Genomic DNA, 18,872 nt, shown 5'->3' on the forward strand with positions numbered 1-18,872 from the left:
GAAAAAGAAAATTTGGGGTTTAACTTCTTGGCAATGAAGTCGCTGGTGGTTTCTATCATGATTCATCTTGATTGTCAACTTGAGCCATCTGAGAATAGAACACCTCAGTTGAAGAACTGTCTGCATCAGATTGGCCTGAGGGCATGTTTATGGGACATTTTCTTGATTAAAGAGTATGTATCCTTTTGTGCAAGTGGTCCTGAACAGCATTAGAAAGTATGCTGAACAAGCTAGTAAGCAACATTCCAGATTCCTGGATTCCTGTCTTGGCTTCTCTTGATGTTGGACTATAGATTGCAAGTCAAATAAACCATTTTCTCCCAAGATGCTTTTGACAAGTGCTTTTTTTTTTTTTTACCAGAATGCAAATTAGGAAAGTTTCTAAGCAAGAGGTGGTTCTCACTTTAAACCATAAGATTGTACTCATTAAAGTACTTTAGTGCTGCCTCCTGAAACATCTATACAAACACAGAAAACACTGTTTTCTTAAGCCCTGTAGTAGACACTAAATCTTGAAGAAGCTTGGACTCTTCCATGAAGTGTACTGACCATCCCACCTTAGGCTACAGACCATTTATTCTTCATTCCCTTTCTGGAACCAGGAAAAGAATGCTTAGAAAATAGCCTGTGGTGATATATTACTTATGATTTATCAACTCCCAAGGATTCAGAAAGCAAAGCCAGCATCAGGTTGTAGAGCTCAGGTGCTGATAATATATGCCTTTTATCCCAGCATCCATAGAGCTAAGTGGAGACAGTACATATCTTTCATCCCAGGACTCATGATTGAAAGGTATAGAGATCTCTGAGTCCAATACCACCCTGGGCTACCACAGGTGAATTACATTTCACAGGGTTTGAAAATGTTAGATGCATTCAGTATGAGAGTTAATCTCTAGCCTCTTTGAAGAGAGCATAATAGTCTGAGTGAATCTGAGGAGCCTTGATATTGGGAGCAGTCTGAGGTTCTCCATTTTGGTCTGAGCTTATGTAGAGGTAAGAGCTACTGGCCAGAAACCTTGTTTTTCTGATCTTCAGCTTGAAGCTTGAACCCTAATATCATTCTCTAGGTCTTTTTGTTGTTGTTGTTGTTGTTGTTGTTGTTGTTGTTGTGTGTGTGTGTGTGTGTGTGTGTGTGTTACAACAGCTCGTGTTAAGGCTCAGTCTACAAGATTCCTCAGTATTTGAGCAATTGTTTAACTTCTTCCCTGCATATTGGTAAGAGAAAATATATTTTAAAAAGTAAGAGCAAAGTGAGTAATTAGTATTAATTATTGTTAATTACTGTTTTACTTACAAATAACTCATACTAAAGAAGCATGTCATCACATAAGCTAATTGTGCACCAACAGCTTTTTTTGAAAGTTATCAATTTTATATTTACAGAAAAAATTGAACATCATTTGATTTTGTAAAAGATGATTAATTTACAGAAACAGTTCTGCTTAATATTGCACTGGATTGTTGGTTTTTGTATGGCTTTCAGATTTGAAAGTGACTGGTTTCAGTTGGCCTGTTTTTCTGACATGAATCTTGCAGATGAAGCAGCCATGTGGTGTTTGAGGCCCAGATACCATATGTTGTCTTGTACTTACTGTCAACAGTAGTCCCTTGTTGGGTTTTAGTCTCTTTATCATTTATCATATTTATATTGAAATTTCAGATTTTAGTACCATAAAATCATAGCAATTGATGATGAAACAATTTGCCTAACTTTTCAGAAGCAAGCATAATCCTATCACAGAGTACATTAGGCAGCCATTCGTATCCAACACTGTATATCTTTCTCCCTGAAGCAAAGCATATGATTTAAGCATATAAACCAGGTCAGTAACAGATTTATACTTTTATAAGTTAAAATGATAAGATATTTTCATATCATCACTTTAAAACTAAAGAGAAAGTATGAATAACACTTTTAGAAGGTTTTGTCATTACTAATGGTAGCGGTATTTAAAAATATCTCACTTGGTATGTTCTCCAAAATAAATATACCCTCCTCAGTGAGTTGATTTTATAAATACTAAATAAGAGTTATTTATAGACTTTTATATATCATGACTATACTCCTTCTCCATAAAGACTTTCACTCTAAATAGGATGAAACTTTAGTTTCATAGTCTCTGACAATTTTAGTCTCAAAATATCTACATGCCATATGAACTGAAACATGTCCATTTACTTAAACTGTTGAACAGGGCTTCTTTAGTTTTATGGTCACTAAATAGAATTCTCTTCATTTATTTTTGTTTTTGTTTTGTTTTTCTGTTTTGTTTGTCTTTTTCTCTTTGCTTGTTGCCAAGCACTCATAATGTAGCCAAGGCCAGTCTGGAACTCAGAGATTTCCCATCTCCCTCCACTTTCCAAGTGTTGGGGTGAAGAGCCCAAGTTTCCACATGTGACTCATCTTAATTAAATTCTTATCCCTTCTCCTAAATTGTCTTCCCTCCCAGTGTTCAGACTTTGTGTTTTTACTTGAATAATGAACAAATTATTCTAAACTGTTTGAAAAAGGTTCTGCACTGTTAGTACTCCAAAATGTATAGTATACTCTCTGTTATTTTATAGGGATGACGTAAACTGCACAGTGATCCACTTGGAATCCATTTCTCAATTATTTCCAAGTCTGGACATAATTACTGATACTTCTAACCTCAGTTCAAGTTCAGTTTGGAAACTTTGAGCTATGAGTTCACTTACAGTGTGCTGGCAGCATCTCAGAATATGTATGTGTTCTAGTGAATGGATGGGCAGTTTGTGGGGTATGGGGGTTTCTCTGTGCAGACTCATCTGGAATGAATATGTTTTGCATGTAATAGCAGGAAAGTTGTCCTACCAAAAATAAACTTGGGAATCAGATAATGAGGTGCAGTAGAGGCTCCACAAAGAACATTCAGAGTCCTCCAGGATAGCTGATGGTTCTTGGTAGCCAGAACAAAATGTGGACAGGAGTAAATTGAACTAGCCATGAGAATGGTCATTTCTACAATCAGAATCAGAGGCTTTTAACATGAAAATGAAAACATATTTTCATATATACTAAATATTTCCCATTTTAGAATCTAAATTCTTATAAATTTTGCCTCAATTTTAAGTTTTTTCTGGTATTTTTTAATCATGGTAGAATCACATTGCCACATATTTACAGAATATTTGGCTTTTCCAATTCATAGTTTATATCTCTTGCACCCTGCATTTCCCCTCCCACTCAGACATGGTGCCTCTGTACTTTCTTGGTTTCTGTGTGATTCCATACTGGATACTCACATCTGAGGACTTGAAGTTAGGACCGCAGCTGAGAGAAATACTTGATGTTTGTTTTGGGGGATCTAGGTTACTTTACTCATTATAATACTTTCTTTGTCCTTCCATTTACCTACAAACTTCATGGTTTCAACTTTTACAGATGTGTATGTGCCATATTGTCCTTATCCATCCATCTTTTAAAGGACATTATAGTTGTTTCCATTTCCTGGATGATATGAGTTGAACAGAGCAACAATAAATATTTCTGCACAAGGACTTATAGAGTAGAATGTCAAGTCCTTTGGACATATGTGAAGGAGAGGTATATGGTAGGTTTACTTTTACTTTTAGTTTTTTAAGGAGTCTATATAGTGATGTCCAAAATGTCTGCAACAAATTTGCAGATCCACCAACAGCAAGTGAGGTTATTCTTTTTCCTCACGCATTGACAGCACTTGGTTGTTTTCTTGATATTAGCCACTTAGATTGGGGTGAAGAGAAATCTTAAAGGTCTTTAAAAAGCACTTCTTGGTCAGGTCAATGACTAATAGATTCCTGGATTAATGGCACTTTCAAAATATATAAACATAAAATTACATTTTCCTTGAGTATTCAACTAACTGTTCATGTGAGTTACTTGAATATGAAAAAGATAATTATGGTTAGTATAGGTTTTTTTTTTTGACAAGATGGCATTATGTGGCCTGGGTTTATCTGATACTCACTCTGTCCCTCAGTTTTTGAGCTTCCAGCAGTCTTTCTGCTCAACATTCCAAGTGCTGGGATTGTAGGTATATTCTACCACATCTAACTAGAAAAAGACAATAATAATCCAGTCTTTAGTATAATAACTAAGATACATGCTAATAGTAATAATTATTGTAACTTTGTTTAATTAATCCTTTACTGTGTAATTCTTGTCTTATTTTTTATTGGTATACTAACAATTACCCAATAAAGATAATTAAATTACATTCTATTATTACATGTGTCTCATATGAGTCATGAGGAAACAAAATAATTTTTCAAGGTGATAGAGCTACTTGAGAAAGTTACTAAACCCTTGAACCTAGGGCTCAGAGAATATTACAGTAGAAGGAGCAGAAAGCTTAATAAGAGCAAGAGGATCAGGTAGTTTACTATGATATTATTTCTCCCAGAAAAAAAATCAATAGCTATGTTTATAAAGTCTCATAAACATAAACTACAAAAGGAAAAACCCTCAAGGCTTCAACCTGAACAAATAGCCATAGGCAAGTGAGGGGGAACAATAGAGGTGATTCTCCCATGGGAAGAAGACAATTGGCTATCCAGTGTCAAAGTACCACTTGAAAAACATATGTGAAAATATTATTATATGGACTCAACAGGTTATATCTAGGATATATATATATATATGTATATATATATATATATATATGTCTGTGTGTGTGTGTACATATTTGAACAGACAATAACAATTGATGAAAAGATTCTGAATTTGAAGTAAGTGGAGATGACTGTATGGGAGGGTTTGGAAGGAATAAAAGGAAGGGCAAAACATAATTAAAATAAAATCTCAAAAATGAACAAACAGAAAAGAATAACTCTAGCATCCATTCAGTTAGTCTGAATGCAGACCATGTGCTTTCATTAATACATGGGCCTCAAATCAGAATAGAGAATAATGCCTCCATTCCTGAAAGGTGACACAGACTTTTGAGGTTGATTAGAAGCTCTCAAGGTTGCTTGGAATAGGAAAGAAAGGGACTGACAAAGAGTGTTTCAGGAAAAGAAAACAGCTTGTGAAATGACAAATTAATTGCAGAATCTTGACACCAAAGGTAGATCATTGGTTTCAGATATAAAACTATGAGACAAGAAAGAGCAAAGAATGGAACCAGAAAACTGAGTGATGACATGAACCTGTCAATGCTGAGGAGCTTATGATTAAGATCCTTTTTTGGATTCAACCCTCACTCTATGAAATTTAGTGTATGCCTAACACTGTTAATAAGGTCAAGAACCTGAGACTAGACACCATATGGGTCTAGAAGAAAATACTACTATTTTTGTACTAAATTGAAGACATTCTCAACTTGTGGGTAGAGAGATACTTTTGAGGCTTAAACTACACCTTCATAGCAGTGACCTAAACCTTCAGAAAACAAGATATTTGATAGGGGGTTGTACTTTTGTATGTTTTGAATATATGTTACTTTTGTTGGTTGATGAATAAAGCTATTTCAGCCAAAGGACAGACAGGATTTAGCCAGGCTGGAAATCCAAACAGGGATAAAGAAAGGTAGCAGGCAGAGTCAACAAAACTCTATGTAGTGGCCAGGGAAGCAAAAGACCTAGATATCACCAGTAAGCTAAGATAATGTGTAGATACACAGATTAATAGAAACTGGTTAATAATTCAGAGAAAGCTAGATAATTTAAAGCCTGAGTCATCAGCCAAAGAGTTTATAGTTAATATAAGCTTATGTGTGTTTATTTGGGACTAAATGGCTATGGGACCAAGCAGGACAGAGACTTCTATATACAAATGGCACCCACCTTTCAGTCACTGCATTCACATACATCCTGAGAGATCTTGGGATGGTATTCTAGCCACTATAAAAGAACAAAACCAAGTATGGATTCTTGATATCAGCATTTCCTTGAGGCTATGGTTGCTAGAGGCAAGCAGAGGCAAGGTTCTTTTAAGAGAGGCTTCCTAATTCAACATTATCTGCAAAAACCACAGGAACTTTTAAGGAGGCTCTGGTGAGAAATATCAAATGGTGTTTGTGAGCAGCTAGTGGTATGTTTCTTGTTGGTGGCACAGACCAAAAAACACAGCAGAGTTGTGAAAATAAACATGGCCCCTACCAGTACCTCTGTCATGAACTAGACATTCAGAAAACCAAAGAATGAGGTTGAGCTAGTACCACTGTAATTTTAGCCATGCTGCTTAGAAGATTAAAGACTCATGTGGTCAGAAAAATATAAAGATACACAGTAAAGACTGACTTATATGATGAAAACCTCTAAAAATTTTACAGTGTGTTTAAAAAATATACATAGACTTGGAGAGAACAGCAAAAGGATAGAGAAACTCTTTTAAAAAGAACTATATTAACTGGCTATGGTGGCATATGCCTTTAATTTCAGCACTGGGGAGGCAGTGGCAGGTAGAGCTCTGTGATTTCAAGACCAGTCTGGTTCATACAGTGAACAAGGAGAGACAAAGACACACAGAGAAACTCTGTCTCAAAAAAAACCAAAATATAAAAATAAAAATTAAAGAAATAAAGTAATAAAAAAGGCCACATGGAAATGGAAAATACACAGAGAGTCTGGGTACAATATGTATGTTACTGTGTTGTCTTTGAATTGTTTTGTTGCCGAGGAAGGAACAAGGGCTGCTAAAAGACATTTGATTATTAATGCTGATAGATTACTCCAACCTTTATATTTTGAAAATGCCTTGACTTCAAACCTTAACTCTAAGTACATGTTACTTTGGAAAAAAAGATTCTAACTTTGTTTCCACAGAAGACGAAAAGCTATGGATTCCTTCCAGACTTAAATGGTTTGTTCAAGTAGGACCACCCTGAAACATTGGCCCATGTGATACAACATCCAAAACAGCAGAGATGATGAAGCCTTATAAACTAGTACAGTCAGGATTTGGTCATGGTTCTGTGTTTTCTCCAGATATGCTTGGAATTGACAGAGTCACCAAAAAGCAGGAAACAGTTTGGCAAGAACTACACCCACAATTCTAAATATTGTTTATATTTAAAGGGGGGTGGTTATACATGGTTAAAAATCACAGTCAATCTCTTTCTAATAAAAAAAGGAGAATATCATATAGTTTTGAATACTTTGCATTGGTATGGAATTTAGTTTATTGATACAAATTTAAGGTCAATTTTATGTACATTTCTAATCTTGTTTAGGTATTGTGTCTACACATTTGTTTTAAAATTATGATGTATAATTAAATATAGAGTATAAATAATCACCTATAATAGTCAAAATTAAGTTAAGTTTTCTGGATATACATAGATATATTTTAAAATGAATAGATATTCTTCAAAACCTACAGAATATAGCATTCAAAATAGTTTATTAAGGGTTTTCCTTGTACTTGGGAATTTTACAGAAATCCACAAGGAAAACCCCAACGAGGAATCTAAGCAATAGTGTAGAGGCTGCCTTAAATACTCTTCCCCTATAATGAGATTATCATATACTGATGGGAGATGTCATTCTGTATATGTTTCTCATACTGGTTAATGAATAAAGCACTGTTGGCCAATAGGAAAGGAAGATAGGAGGGACTAGGAGACAAGGGAGGAAAGAGGAAGTAGTAAGGAGGAGTCAGCATGGAGAGACCAGGCGCTGGCCCCATCTCCTGGTAAGATGAGACCACGTGGAAATATGTAGATTAACAGAAATGGGTTAATACTTAAGACAGAACTAGCCAAGAAGAAACTAGTACCTGGCCAACAGCATTATATCTAATACAGAGTCTCAGTTTGTTATTTGGGGCTTGCACAGTGGTGGGACAAGACTAGCGGCGGACAAAAAAAACCTTAATCCTTATAATATACCATTCTAGAGCCTTCATCCAGTAGCTGATGGAAGCAGAAGCAGAGATCCACAGCTAAGCACTGAGCCAAACTCCTGGGATCCAGTTGTAGAGAAGTCAGAGTGACGAACAAAGTGGTCAAACCATGCTGAGAAAACCCACTGAAATAGCTTACCTGAGCAAGTGGGAACTCATGGACCCCAGTCTGACATCTGGGAAACCAACATAGAACCAAACCAGGCCTCCTGTTAGTGGGTATCAGCTAGGAGGACTGGGCAGTCTATGAGGCCTCTGGCAGAGGAACCAGGATGTATCCTTAGTGTACAAAGGGATTTCTGGAGCCCATTTCCTATGGAGGGATACTCTCTTAGCCTAGATACCCAGGGGAGGGCCTAGGCCCTGCTCCAAATAAGGAAATAATTTGAAGATCCCTCATGGAAGGCCTCACCCTCCCTGGGGATTGGATGGGGAATGGGATGGGGAGGTCGGTGGAGGGCATGGGAAGAAGGGAGGGAGAGGGAAATGGGATTGATATGCAGAATAATTTAAATAAAATTTATAATGAAAAAATAAAATGTTTTTTTAAGGTTTTTCAGGACAATGAAACACAACTGCTCCTGGCAACACCAATTACATCAGAAAGGAAGGTGGGCATTGAGGAAACTTGTTATGGCATTTGCCTGCAATGTGACAAAACTGTCTCATTGAGCAAAGAACTGCTGACAGTAAGCACACTGTCTAAACCAGACAAGGAGATTACAAAAGTGACTGCTGACCTTTCCAAGATACAGGATAATCCTTCAGAGTTCTTGCTTTGTAGAAGAAAGCAACTGATTAACTTTACCAATAAAAGACAGAACAGACATTCAAATTTCCTATTTTCATTAAGAAATCTTCCAGACGTATGGCCTATAGGCTAATGATAGATGCCCCAATGTTACAGAGAATCTTTGGGTGATGGACCAGGCAGCGAGATGTCATGGTCAATTCTAGAGTGTATATATTGTTCTTCTAGGGTCTTTGGTGGAGTTCATGACAGTTTTCCTTAGTTATAATAAAAGAATAATTACATATAAAAAGTTAGATTCATAAACATAGGATTGATGATAGAATATTATCTTTAAATTTTGTCAAATGTAAATGGAGTAAATATTGTAATTATAATTATTGCTTTGATAACTGTTTTGTTATATATAATTTTACTATGTTAAAGTCAAAATCTTCCTTTTTATTTATACAGCAAGAAGATGATGGGGGATGTCCTTCATATTCTGTGAATATGTTTCTCTTATTGGTTGATAAATAAAGCTGTTTTGGCCAATGGACAGGCAGGATTTAGTCAGGTGGGGAATCCAAACAGGGACATAGAAAGGTAGGAGGCAGAGTCAAAGAGACACCGTGCAGCTGCTGAGGAAGCAAGAGGCTTGAGCATTACAGGTAAGCAAAGACCATGTGGAGATACATAGCTTAGTAGAAATGGGTTAATAATTAAGAGAGAAATAGTGAATAAAAGTCTTGAGTCATCATGAAATAGTTTATAATTAATATAAGCCTATGCGTTTATTTTGTACTGAATGGCTGTAGAACAAGTTGGACAGAGACTTCTGTCTACAGATTTTATATTATAATTAATAAATTATCAAATTACAGTTATGATGTAGTAACAAAATAATTTTATGGATGGGATTCACCACAATATGAGGAACTGTATGAAAGGATCACAGCATTAAGAAGGTTGAGAACTACTGTGCTAAAGGGATATTGCAGTAAAATGACTTCTAATGATATACTCAACCCTCATCAGAGGGGCATCTTTCTTACAGAGATACATAATGGGACACTGCACAGAGTTAAGTAAATCTGGAGCACTCAGTCCTAAATGGAATGCTTTCACTGAAGCCCTCTCTTCAAGGCTCAGGGAGCTATGTGGTAAAGGAGGCAGAAAGGTTATAAAAGCATGTAGTAGTGACTAACTATAAGAGATCATATTCCAGATACAACAACACTGAATCACATATGAAGTCACAGAGACTATGAAGGCATACACATTACCTGCTCAGGGTCAATTAAAACATTCACAACAGTGAAAATGGAAATGGACATATTTCCTCTAATCAAAAGCTATTTGCAACTTTGATATCTGACAGTAAAGGGAAAATGAGTTTTCTCCAACGGGCCCAGTCACACAAGTTGTTGACCAACACAAAATGGGTTCCAGGTTTTTTATGTCTCTTTCATTTTGTTTATTCATTTTTATCTTACTAGGTTTTGCCTGTTTTTGAGGATTTTTTATTTTTAGTTTGGTGATTTTTGAGAGAAAGTAATAACATGAAGTTGGGTGGGTAGGGCAGTGGGGAAGAGCTGGGAGAAGCTTGGAGACAGGAAACAACATAATCAAAGCACATTGTACAAAAATAAGTTTTAAATGATTAAGACCTATGGATAATGATGGTGGAGTACAGAGAAATTCATACATCTCCATTTAATTACATGTGGGGAATAAACTGGATATAAGACAAATTTATAATCTGGAACCTGTTATACACCCCCTGTTAAGAGTTGTTTTCCCACCAACCTGGTCCCAAAGCATCATCAGCCACAAATAACACACAGAGTTGCTGTATTAGATATAAAGCTATTGGTCTGTTACTAGCATTTCTTATTGGCTAGCTCTGTCTTAAATATTAACACATTTCTATCAATCTTACTGTTTCCATGTGGTCTTATCTTACCAGAGAGAGGGTCAGGACCTCTACTCTCTCAAGTCTCTACATCTTGACTCCTCACTACTACATCTTCCAGAATCCTCCTTGTCTCCTAGTCCTACCTATCTTGCCTTCCTATTTGCCAACAGTACTTTTTGCATTAACCAATAAGATATACATATTTACAGAATGATATCTCCCATCATCTCTTTTCTGTCTAAATAAAAAGAAGTGTTTTAACCTTAACAGCAAAATATATAACAAAAGAGTTATCAAACAAGAACAGTTAACAATATTCAGTCCATTAACATTTAGCAAGATTTAAAGAAAATATTCCATCATCTATCCTATCTTTGTGAATCTAAAGTCCTATATGTAACTTATTTTTTTATCCCAATTAAGGAAAACTATAACCATAACTATGTGTCTACAACTCCATCAAAGACCACATAAGGATAATATATAAACACTAGAAATGACTGAGACATCATGCTACCTGGTCAGGCACTTGAAGTTCTTCTGTAATGTTTTATCTTCAGCCTATAGGCTGTAGTGTGTTTGACAGACTCCTCAGCAAAACAGGAAACTTTAACCTGTCCACCTTTATTGGAAGTTTGTCAGTCACTTTTCTCTGTGTCCTGCAGATTGTATGTCAGACTCTTCCATAAAGCAGGAACCTGTAGCTCTATCCGTGTTGTTTCAGCAGTCACTTTTCTGTGGGTCTTGCATGTCCAGTTTACATAGCATAAAGTCAAACAGTCAAGAGAAGATCAATATCTTGCCCAAAGGGCTTGTCTTTCCATATTGGAAGTAAAGACCATAATGAGTTTCTTCAATGTCCAGATGGTATGGTCAGGAGCAGTTGTTCCTCACTGTTAAGAAAAACCCTAAACCATTTTAAATGCCATATTCTGTAGGTCTTTGAAAGGTTTGAAGAATATTTATCCATCTCATATATATCTCTGTATATCTAGAAAACTTAACTAACTTAACTCTAAGTTTTGACTATCATAGGTAACTATCTATAATCTGTGCTAAATTATACATTACATTTCTAAATGAACTATATAAACACAATACCTAAACATGCAGAGAAATACACCTATCACAAAATTGAACTTAAATTTGTATCAATAAATGAAAGTCCATTCCAAGACAAAGTACTCATTTCTATACCACAATCCCTTTTTACCTTTAAAAAGAGATTGGTGTGATCATTAACCATGTATAACTAACCCCAAATAAATGAAAACCAACATTTATAAGCAATATTTGGGAATTCTGGGGTTGTTCTTTCCAAACTGCTTCCTGCTGGTAGGGGGCGCTGTCTTGAGGATCCTAAGACATAGAAATCCTGGCTATAGTGTTCTGCAAGGCTCCCTTGTCTAGGTTGTTTTGAAAGGTGGACAGTGCTTCAGAGGGCCTTGTTTGATCAAACCACATTAGTCTGGAAGGAATCCACAGCTTTTTATTTTCTGTGGAAGTAAAAATAGAATGTCTTTTCCCCAGTAACCTGTCCTTAGACTTATATTTTGAAGTCAAAGCATTTTTTCAAATATATAAATTAGATTAATTCAGCAGCATTGATAATCAAGTGTATTGTAGCAATTATTCCTTTCTTAGCAATTCAAAGATAACACAATAGCATATAGGTAGCATAGTATCCATACTCTTTATGTATGTTTTCATTACTTTATTTCTTTTACTTTTTATTTTATTACTGTATTTCTTTTACTTTATTTTTAATTTATTGAAACAAGGTTTATCTGTATAGCCAGGGTCTGCTTACCTTACTCTGCTTATCACAGAGATCTGCTTACCTCTGTCCCCCTAGTGCTGGAATTAAAGGTGCATGCCACCATGCCCAGTTACTTTCTTTATATTTTTTAAAATCACTTTATTCTGTTTATTTTTCTCTCCCAAGTCTAGGTATATTTTAAAACAAACTGTAAACCTTTAGAGGTTTTTCTTAATCTGAATCTGTCTTTACTGTAAATCTTTCTTTTTTCTGTCCACAAGTCTTTTATCTGATAAACAATATTTGTCAAATAAAAGCCACAGCTGTATTAGTCCCCATCTATCAAAGATGGAGGCAGGGGTGGGGGATATGTTTACAACAGCACTTAGAGCTGTGCTCACTGCATTGATTTTTGCTACCATCCAGCAGCATGCTGCCTGCTTGGAGATGTGGCCACTGCCATTGCCAGCTCTTATACACACCATTACATTGTCAGCAGAGCTCCTTAAAAGCCTTGCAGTTTTTTGCCGCTATGCTGAATCAGGAAATCTCCCTTAAAGGAACTGTGCAAATATCTGCTTGTCTCTAGCAAAACAGAGCCCAACTGAGGAAAATGCTGCTACAAAGAAGCCTTGCTTGTCTTTGTTCTTTTGTTTCTAAAATCCCTTTTTAAGCTTGTGTTAAGTTTTAATTCAAAGTTCTAGGGTTCACGTTGCAGGACCATTTTGTTATGAGTAGTTTTCCCATAAGCCTGGTCCCATGGCCGCATCATCCTCAAATAACAGAGACATTGTATTTGATATAAAATTGTTGGCCTGCTACTTGCATTTCTTATTGCCTAGTTCTGTCTTAACCCATTTCTATTAACCTAAGTGATCTAAGTGTTTTCCACATGGTCTTATCTTACTGGACAGAGGATCCAGACCTCTGCTCCATTGGTCCTACATGTTGACTCTCCTCCTACCTCTTCCCTAATCCCCTTGTCTCCTAGTTCTGCCTATCTTGCTTTCCTATTGGCTAGCAGGGCTTTATTCATTAACCAATAAGAGAAACATATTTACAGAATGACACCTCCCATCAACCCTCCCTCACAATAAGAAAACAGAAAAAGTTTAGGAATTTAGGAATTTGTAAGCATTAATACAGTGGCAGAGACAGTATAGGTGTAATAATAAATCTCCAAGAAAGAGGGAAAGAAATGGATAATGATGGAAATTTGAAAGAGCAGAGTGGATGAGACCAATGAGTCCAAATAGGCAACTGTGAAGATTACAGTATGATTCTAAGAAAGAAAAAAAATCCTTTTATTGAAGGTAGATGTTGAAGATTGATTTGATTATGGAACAGAAATAATAAACTGTTTTAGGTATACTCAAACACAAATTTTCTGATATTGTACCCTAACAGCTTGGATGCCATTAGAAAGCTGATAGGGAAGTCCAAATTAATGTGAGGAAATAGGTCCATTTACATTGTGTTAGCATTATATAATGGATTATTTCTTCTGTGTCAAAGTCCTATACTGAATAATAACAATGTTTGATGCCATTATCTATACTTTACAGATTAAACTGGTCTGTATCATGATCATCTCACACATGTTGTGATCCCTATGTCAGAAATGTTCTTTTTATGTCTACAGAGGCCAGATTCTCTTGAAGTCACAGCCAGCTTCTAATGAATGCCTAATACTGTCATATCAGTTTGCAGAGAGTATTGCTCTTGAGTTTTGTGTTATACAATTTAAAACTCAACACTCCATGAAACTCAGAAATTCTCAATGGGATCCTTTAAAGGCTATATATATATTATAAGCAAAATTTATTTATTTATTTAGCTACTGTAAAAAGAAAACTATAAGGCATGTTTCCAGTTTTTGTAATAATTAACTATGAGAAGACTTGCCTATTATTTTATTAAAATTCATAAGAAAAGATGATTGACAACTTATTTCAGTGATTTTGGAGGTGTGAATCTGGGTTAAGACAGTATTCCTCCGAATGGTTTTGTGAAGTGCCAAGTGAAAACTTGTGAAAATGTGGGTAGGGGCCGGAGAAAAAGTGAAGTGGTTAAGAGTACTGATTGCTCTTCCAGAGGATGGGGGTTTTATTTCCCAGCAGACACATGGTGATCTACAACCATCTGCAATTCCATTTTAGTAGGTACAGTGAACTCTACTACCCTATGAATATACTACATATGTTTGTTACCTAGACATTCATGCAGGTGAAATGTCCATACACGTAAAATAAGTCTGAAAAACATATTTTGTTTCTTATTTATTTATTTATTTTTCGTAGTTTACATATCAATGCCAGCCTTTTCTCCCTCCCTCCTTCCCTCCCTCCTTCCCTTCCTCCCTCCCTCTGTCTCCCTTCCATGCCCCCCCTGATCACCCTCCCATCCCACCTACCCCCCAAAACAAAGGGAGGGTTTTGCCTTTCAGGAGGGGTCAACAAAATCTGTCAAGTCATTTGAAGTAGGGACTAGGCCCTCCCTCCTACCTCTAGGTAAGGGAGTATCCTTCCATGGGGAATGTGCTCCCAAAGTCTTTTTGGAACCTCCAAGGCATCAAGCTAACTTAGGAGGAATGCAGAACCAGTTTCACCAGTGAGACTTCTCATCACTTACTCATTAGTGTTTCACATATTTAACCAATAGGCACACCTTCTGTTTTAGATAAAAACTTAATGATTCGTCTGTATATAAGTACAAGCATATTCATATAGACACAACTTTTCTGTTGTGTTGCTTTTCTGAATGTGTTTATGTACCATTACTTTTCCTCTAAGGGAATACAATTTCCCTACAGGTGAACTTACATACAGTGATCAATGATACTAGCCCAGTCAGCTCTACATATCCAGTTCTCCCTAAATGTTTTCCGTGTAGCTTAGCAATTTACACCCTCTTTCCAATGAGACAATTGGGTTCAGAAGAACAAACTCTCAATAGTGACTATAACTAGGTATGACACTTTAAAAGAAGACACAGATAAAACTTGCAGGATGACTATTGAGTAAAGTAAAGCTTTATGAAATTTCAAAAATACATAATTACAAAGAACTGAACACTATCACCAGAGAGCAGTTCAGATGAAAACAAGGTGCCAGATTTTTGTTACAAAAACAATTTGTTACATACCAAAGAATATAAGGAAATTAAGTTTTTATTAAAAATATTCTGTAAGAAATGAATTTCTGGATTGTGTTAGTCTTTGAGAGTCTATGCATGGTATTTGTATAAGGGATACATAATTTGAGCAAACAATAAAGCACACAGGAGGAAGCATTCTTTTATTTCCAAAATAATGTGTTGGATTAAAAGCTTTAGATATCTTTAAAAGAACTCGCATTGTAATTTTCTGAAATTTCATTTACATATGTACTGCAGTATTTAGCAAGATAAAAATAAACTCAACTCCATGAACCACAGGTTATATATTTCAATATAAGCTGAATTTCTCCAAAAATTGGTCACATTTTATGAGGAAAGTACAGTATAGCCAATGGTTCTTATTAAAAAAAAAAACTCATGTCCCCAGAAGAGACTCTGAAGTATTCTCAGATGATCTTATTCATGGCTATTATATTCTCTTTCAAATCATCCCCTCCTCTTTTAACTAAATGGCATTTTTTATTATTGTCTGAACAGTAATCCTACGTCACTTTATTCTCCATTTCCATTTAACTCTTTATTAAAAGGGTAGGGACAGGTTCCCAAACATCCACTGTGACAAAGCAGGTACAAATATGAGCAGAAATGTCAGTTGCTTTACAATACAGAATCTGTTTCCTATGAGACAGGCAGCAGCCGCATGAAAGTTGTATATCTACCCTCAATTTCCAACAGTAAGTTGAATGAGGCATATTTGGTTGGTTTCCTATAGCACTAGGTTTTTATATATCTAGAATTGGTAACTAATTTAGATTATAACTCTGGGTAGTTGACATGTTACAACTCAAATATTTTTTCAGTCACACCGTGAATCAAAATAAGTAGGAAGGTGATTCCTATGGCTTATAAAAGCAGCCTAGAATTACAATAAGCACACTGTTACACGTGCTTTCCAATAGTTTTAGAGTGAAGAAGAACAAAGCACTGAATGGAGAAAGTTTCTACAAACAGGCTGTCACAAGCAGATGCCCACATTCCACAAAATGGTCATCACAAGTAAAAATTCTGGCTGGTTTTTAGAAAAGTTACTTTACCTCTTGCACTTGGTTTGCATTTTGTAAAATCAGAACAATTGTGTAGATAATAGCTGAGATCTTTATAATCAGCATATGTGCTTACTAGTTTAGGGTGAGCACTGCTTTCACTGAATGCATTTAATTACATCTTATTCAGAAGAATAGAAGGTTCAGGGAATATATGTGATATAGCCAAGCACAAGTCCAGTAAATGACCACTTTAGCTTCATTCCAGACATTAGAACATGTTCTGATGTAAGTGGCTCTTTAATGGTACCATTAACAATGTTAACAGTCAGGGGCAATAGCCCTTAACTGTGACTTAGCAAATGGACATACAAATGCTAAAAGTAGCACTTCAGACAAGCAATTACTGAAGACAAGAACATTTGAAATACAATATCTGGATGGTCATCATCCATCTGAAATTGTGGTATGGGACTGCCTGAAGGAATAGAAAACACATTTGAGAAAATTCTAATGTAAATTCTGCTTTCAATTCATCTGCAGAATCGACTTGCATACTCTATGCAAAGCATTTTAAGCTCCAAATCTTTTTCATTGTGTTTCATTCCCTCCTTCCACATTACTGGTTCTCATCAAGGAAGTTAACATTCCCCTCTTTCTCAGTGGAGCCATCCACAAGTCTTCACCCATCTCTCAGAGTTCTGTTAAAGTGTGGCATTTGCTCTGGTCTTTGTGTTTAGAAGAGTCTTTACATCTGGACTTTTGCCTGATGTTGTGGTCCTCCTTATCATACACAGGTCTAAGCACAGACCCATTTACTATTTCTCCTGAGATGATCTCCCTTCCTTGAACTTTGAGTATATAGTGTGTCTACAGATGGAATTTGGCCATCTCTATGGTTCTCTCTCTCTCTCTCTCTCTCTCTCTCTCTCTCCCTATCTATCTCTATCTCTGCCTTTTTTTAACTGATGAGAAAAAAGGATAAAATTTATTTTTAAATTTTGGTATTTTAATCCAGGCAATGACGGCACATGCTTTAATTCCAGCACTCAGGAGATAGAGGCAGATGGGTCTCTGAGTTAGAGGCCAGACTAGTGTACAGAGTGAGTTCCAGGATAGCCAGGGCTACACAGAGAAACCCTATCTCAAAAAACAAAACAAAAAAAGAGATATTTGAATTATTTCAATAACAGAATTTGGGTTTTTAATTGAAAATGGAATTTTATTTTCTTTTAATTTTTAAATTTACATTTGAAACAAGGTTGTTGTACATATCAATCATAGTTCCCTTACTTTTCTATCTCCCCTATCACCCTCACCAAAGTTCAGCCCATTCCCTTTCTGCTACCCAGGGAGGGTAAGGCATTTCTTGGGGAGTCTTCAAAGTCTGTCATATCATTTGGGGCAGGGCATAGGCCCTCCCCCATGTGTCTAGACTGAGAAAGTATCCCTCTATTTGGGATGGGCTCCAAAAGTCCATTCACATACTAGGGATAGATACTGATCCACAACCAGAGGCCCTGTAGACTCCCCAGTCCTTCAAACTAACACCCACATTCAGGGGGTCTAGGTCAGTCCTACCCTGGTTTCCCAGCTCTCAGACTGGGGTGCATGAGTTTCTCCTTGTTCAGTTCAGCTGATTCTGTGGGTTTCTCCAGCCTGGTCTTGGCTCCTTTGTTCATCACTCCTCCCTCTCTATAACTGGATTCCAGGAGTTCGGATAATGTTTAGCTGGGTGTCTCTTTCTGCTTCTATCAGCTGCTAGATCTGGAATAGCATAAAATGTAGTTGCCAATCTCATTATTGTGGAAGGGCATTAAAGATAGCCTCTCCACTATTGTTTAGATTGTTAGTTGGGTTCATCCTTGTAGATCTCTGTGCATTTGTCTACTGCCAGATTTCTCCTTAAATCCATAATGGCTCCCTCTATTATGGTATCACTTTTCTTGTTCTCCTCTATTCTATCCCAGTATTATTATTATTATTATTATTATTATTATTATTATTATTATTATTTCCTTCCCCAAACATCTCACATATCCTTCCTAGTTTCCTACCTGCCCAAATCCACACCATTTCTTTGTCTTTCATTTTAGGGTACAAGTGGTCAACTAAAATAGTGATGATGATCATGGTGATGATGATGATAATAGATAAAATTAAAGCAAAACAAAAATAGGGCCAAACAGAAGAAAACACATGAAAAAGAGCTACTAGCTTAATATACACATATGGTCTCAGAGAAACTCATATTCACACAAACAAAAATCCCATAGAAACACAAAACAGACCACAATAATTTATATTCCAGGACCTGTAAGGGTTAAAAATAAATAGTGCCTGAGGAAGAATTATGTGACAAAGAGCCTCCCGAACCTTCCATTGAGTTCATTTGTGTTGTTCATTTGCTGCTTGGCATGGGCCTGGCCTTAAGAGTACCCTAAGTGAAACTCCACTGG

This window comes from Phodopus roborovskii, unplaced genomic scaffold (assembly GCF_943737965.1).
Source record: "Phodopus roborovskii unplaced genomic scaffold, PHOROB, whole genome shotgun sequence".
Classification (NCBI taxonomy): Eukaryota; Metazoa; Chordata; class Mammalia; order Rodentia; family Cricetidae; genus Phodopus; species Phodopus roborovskii.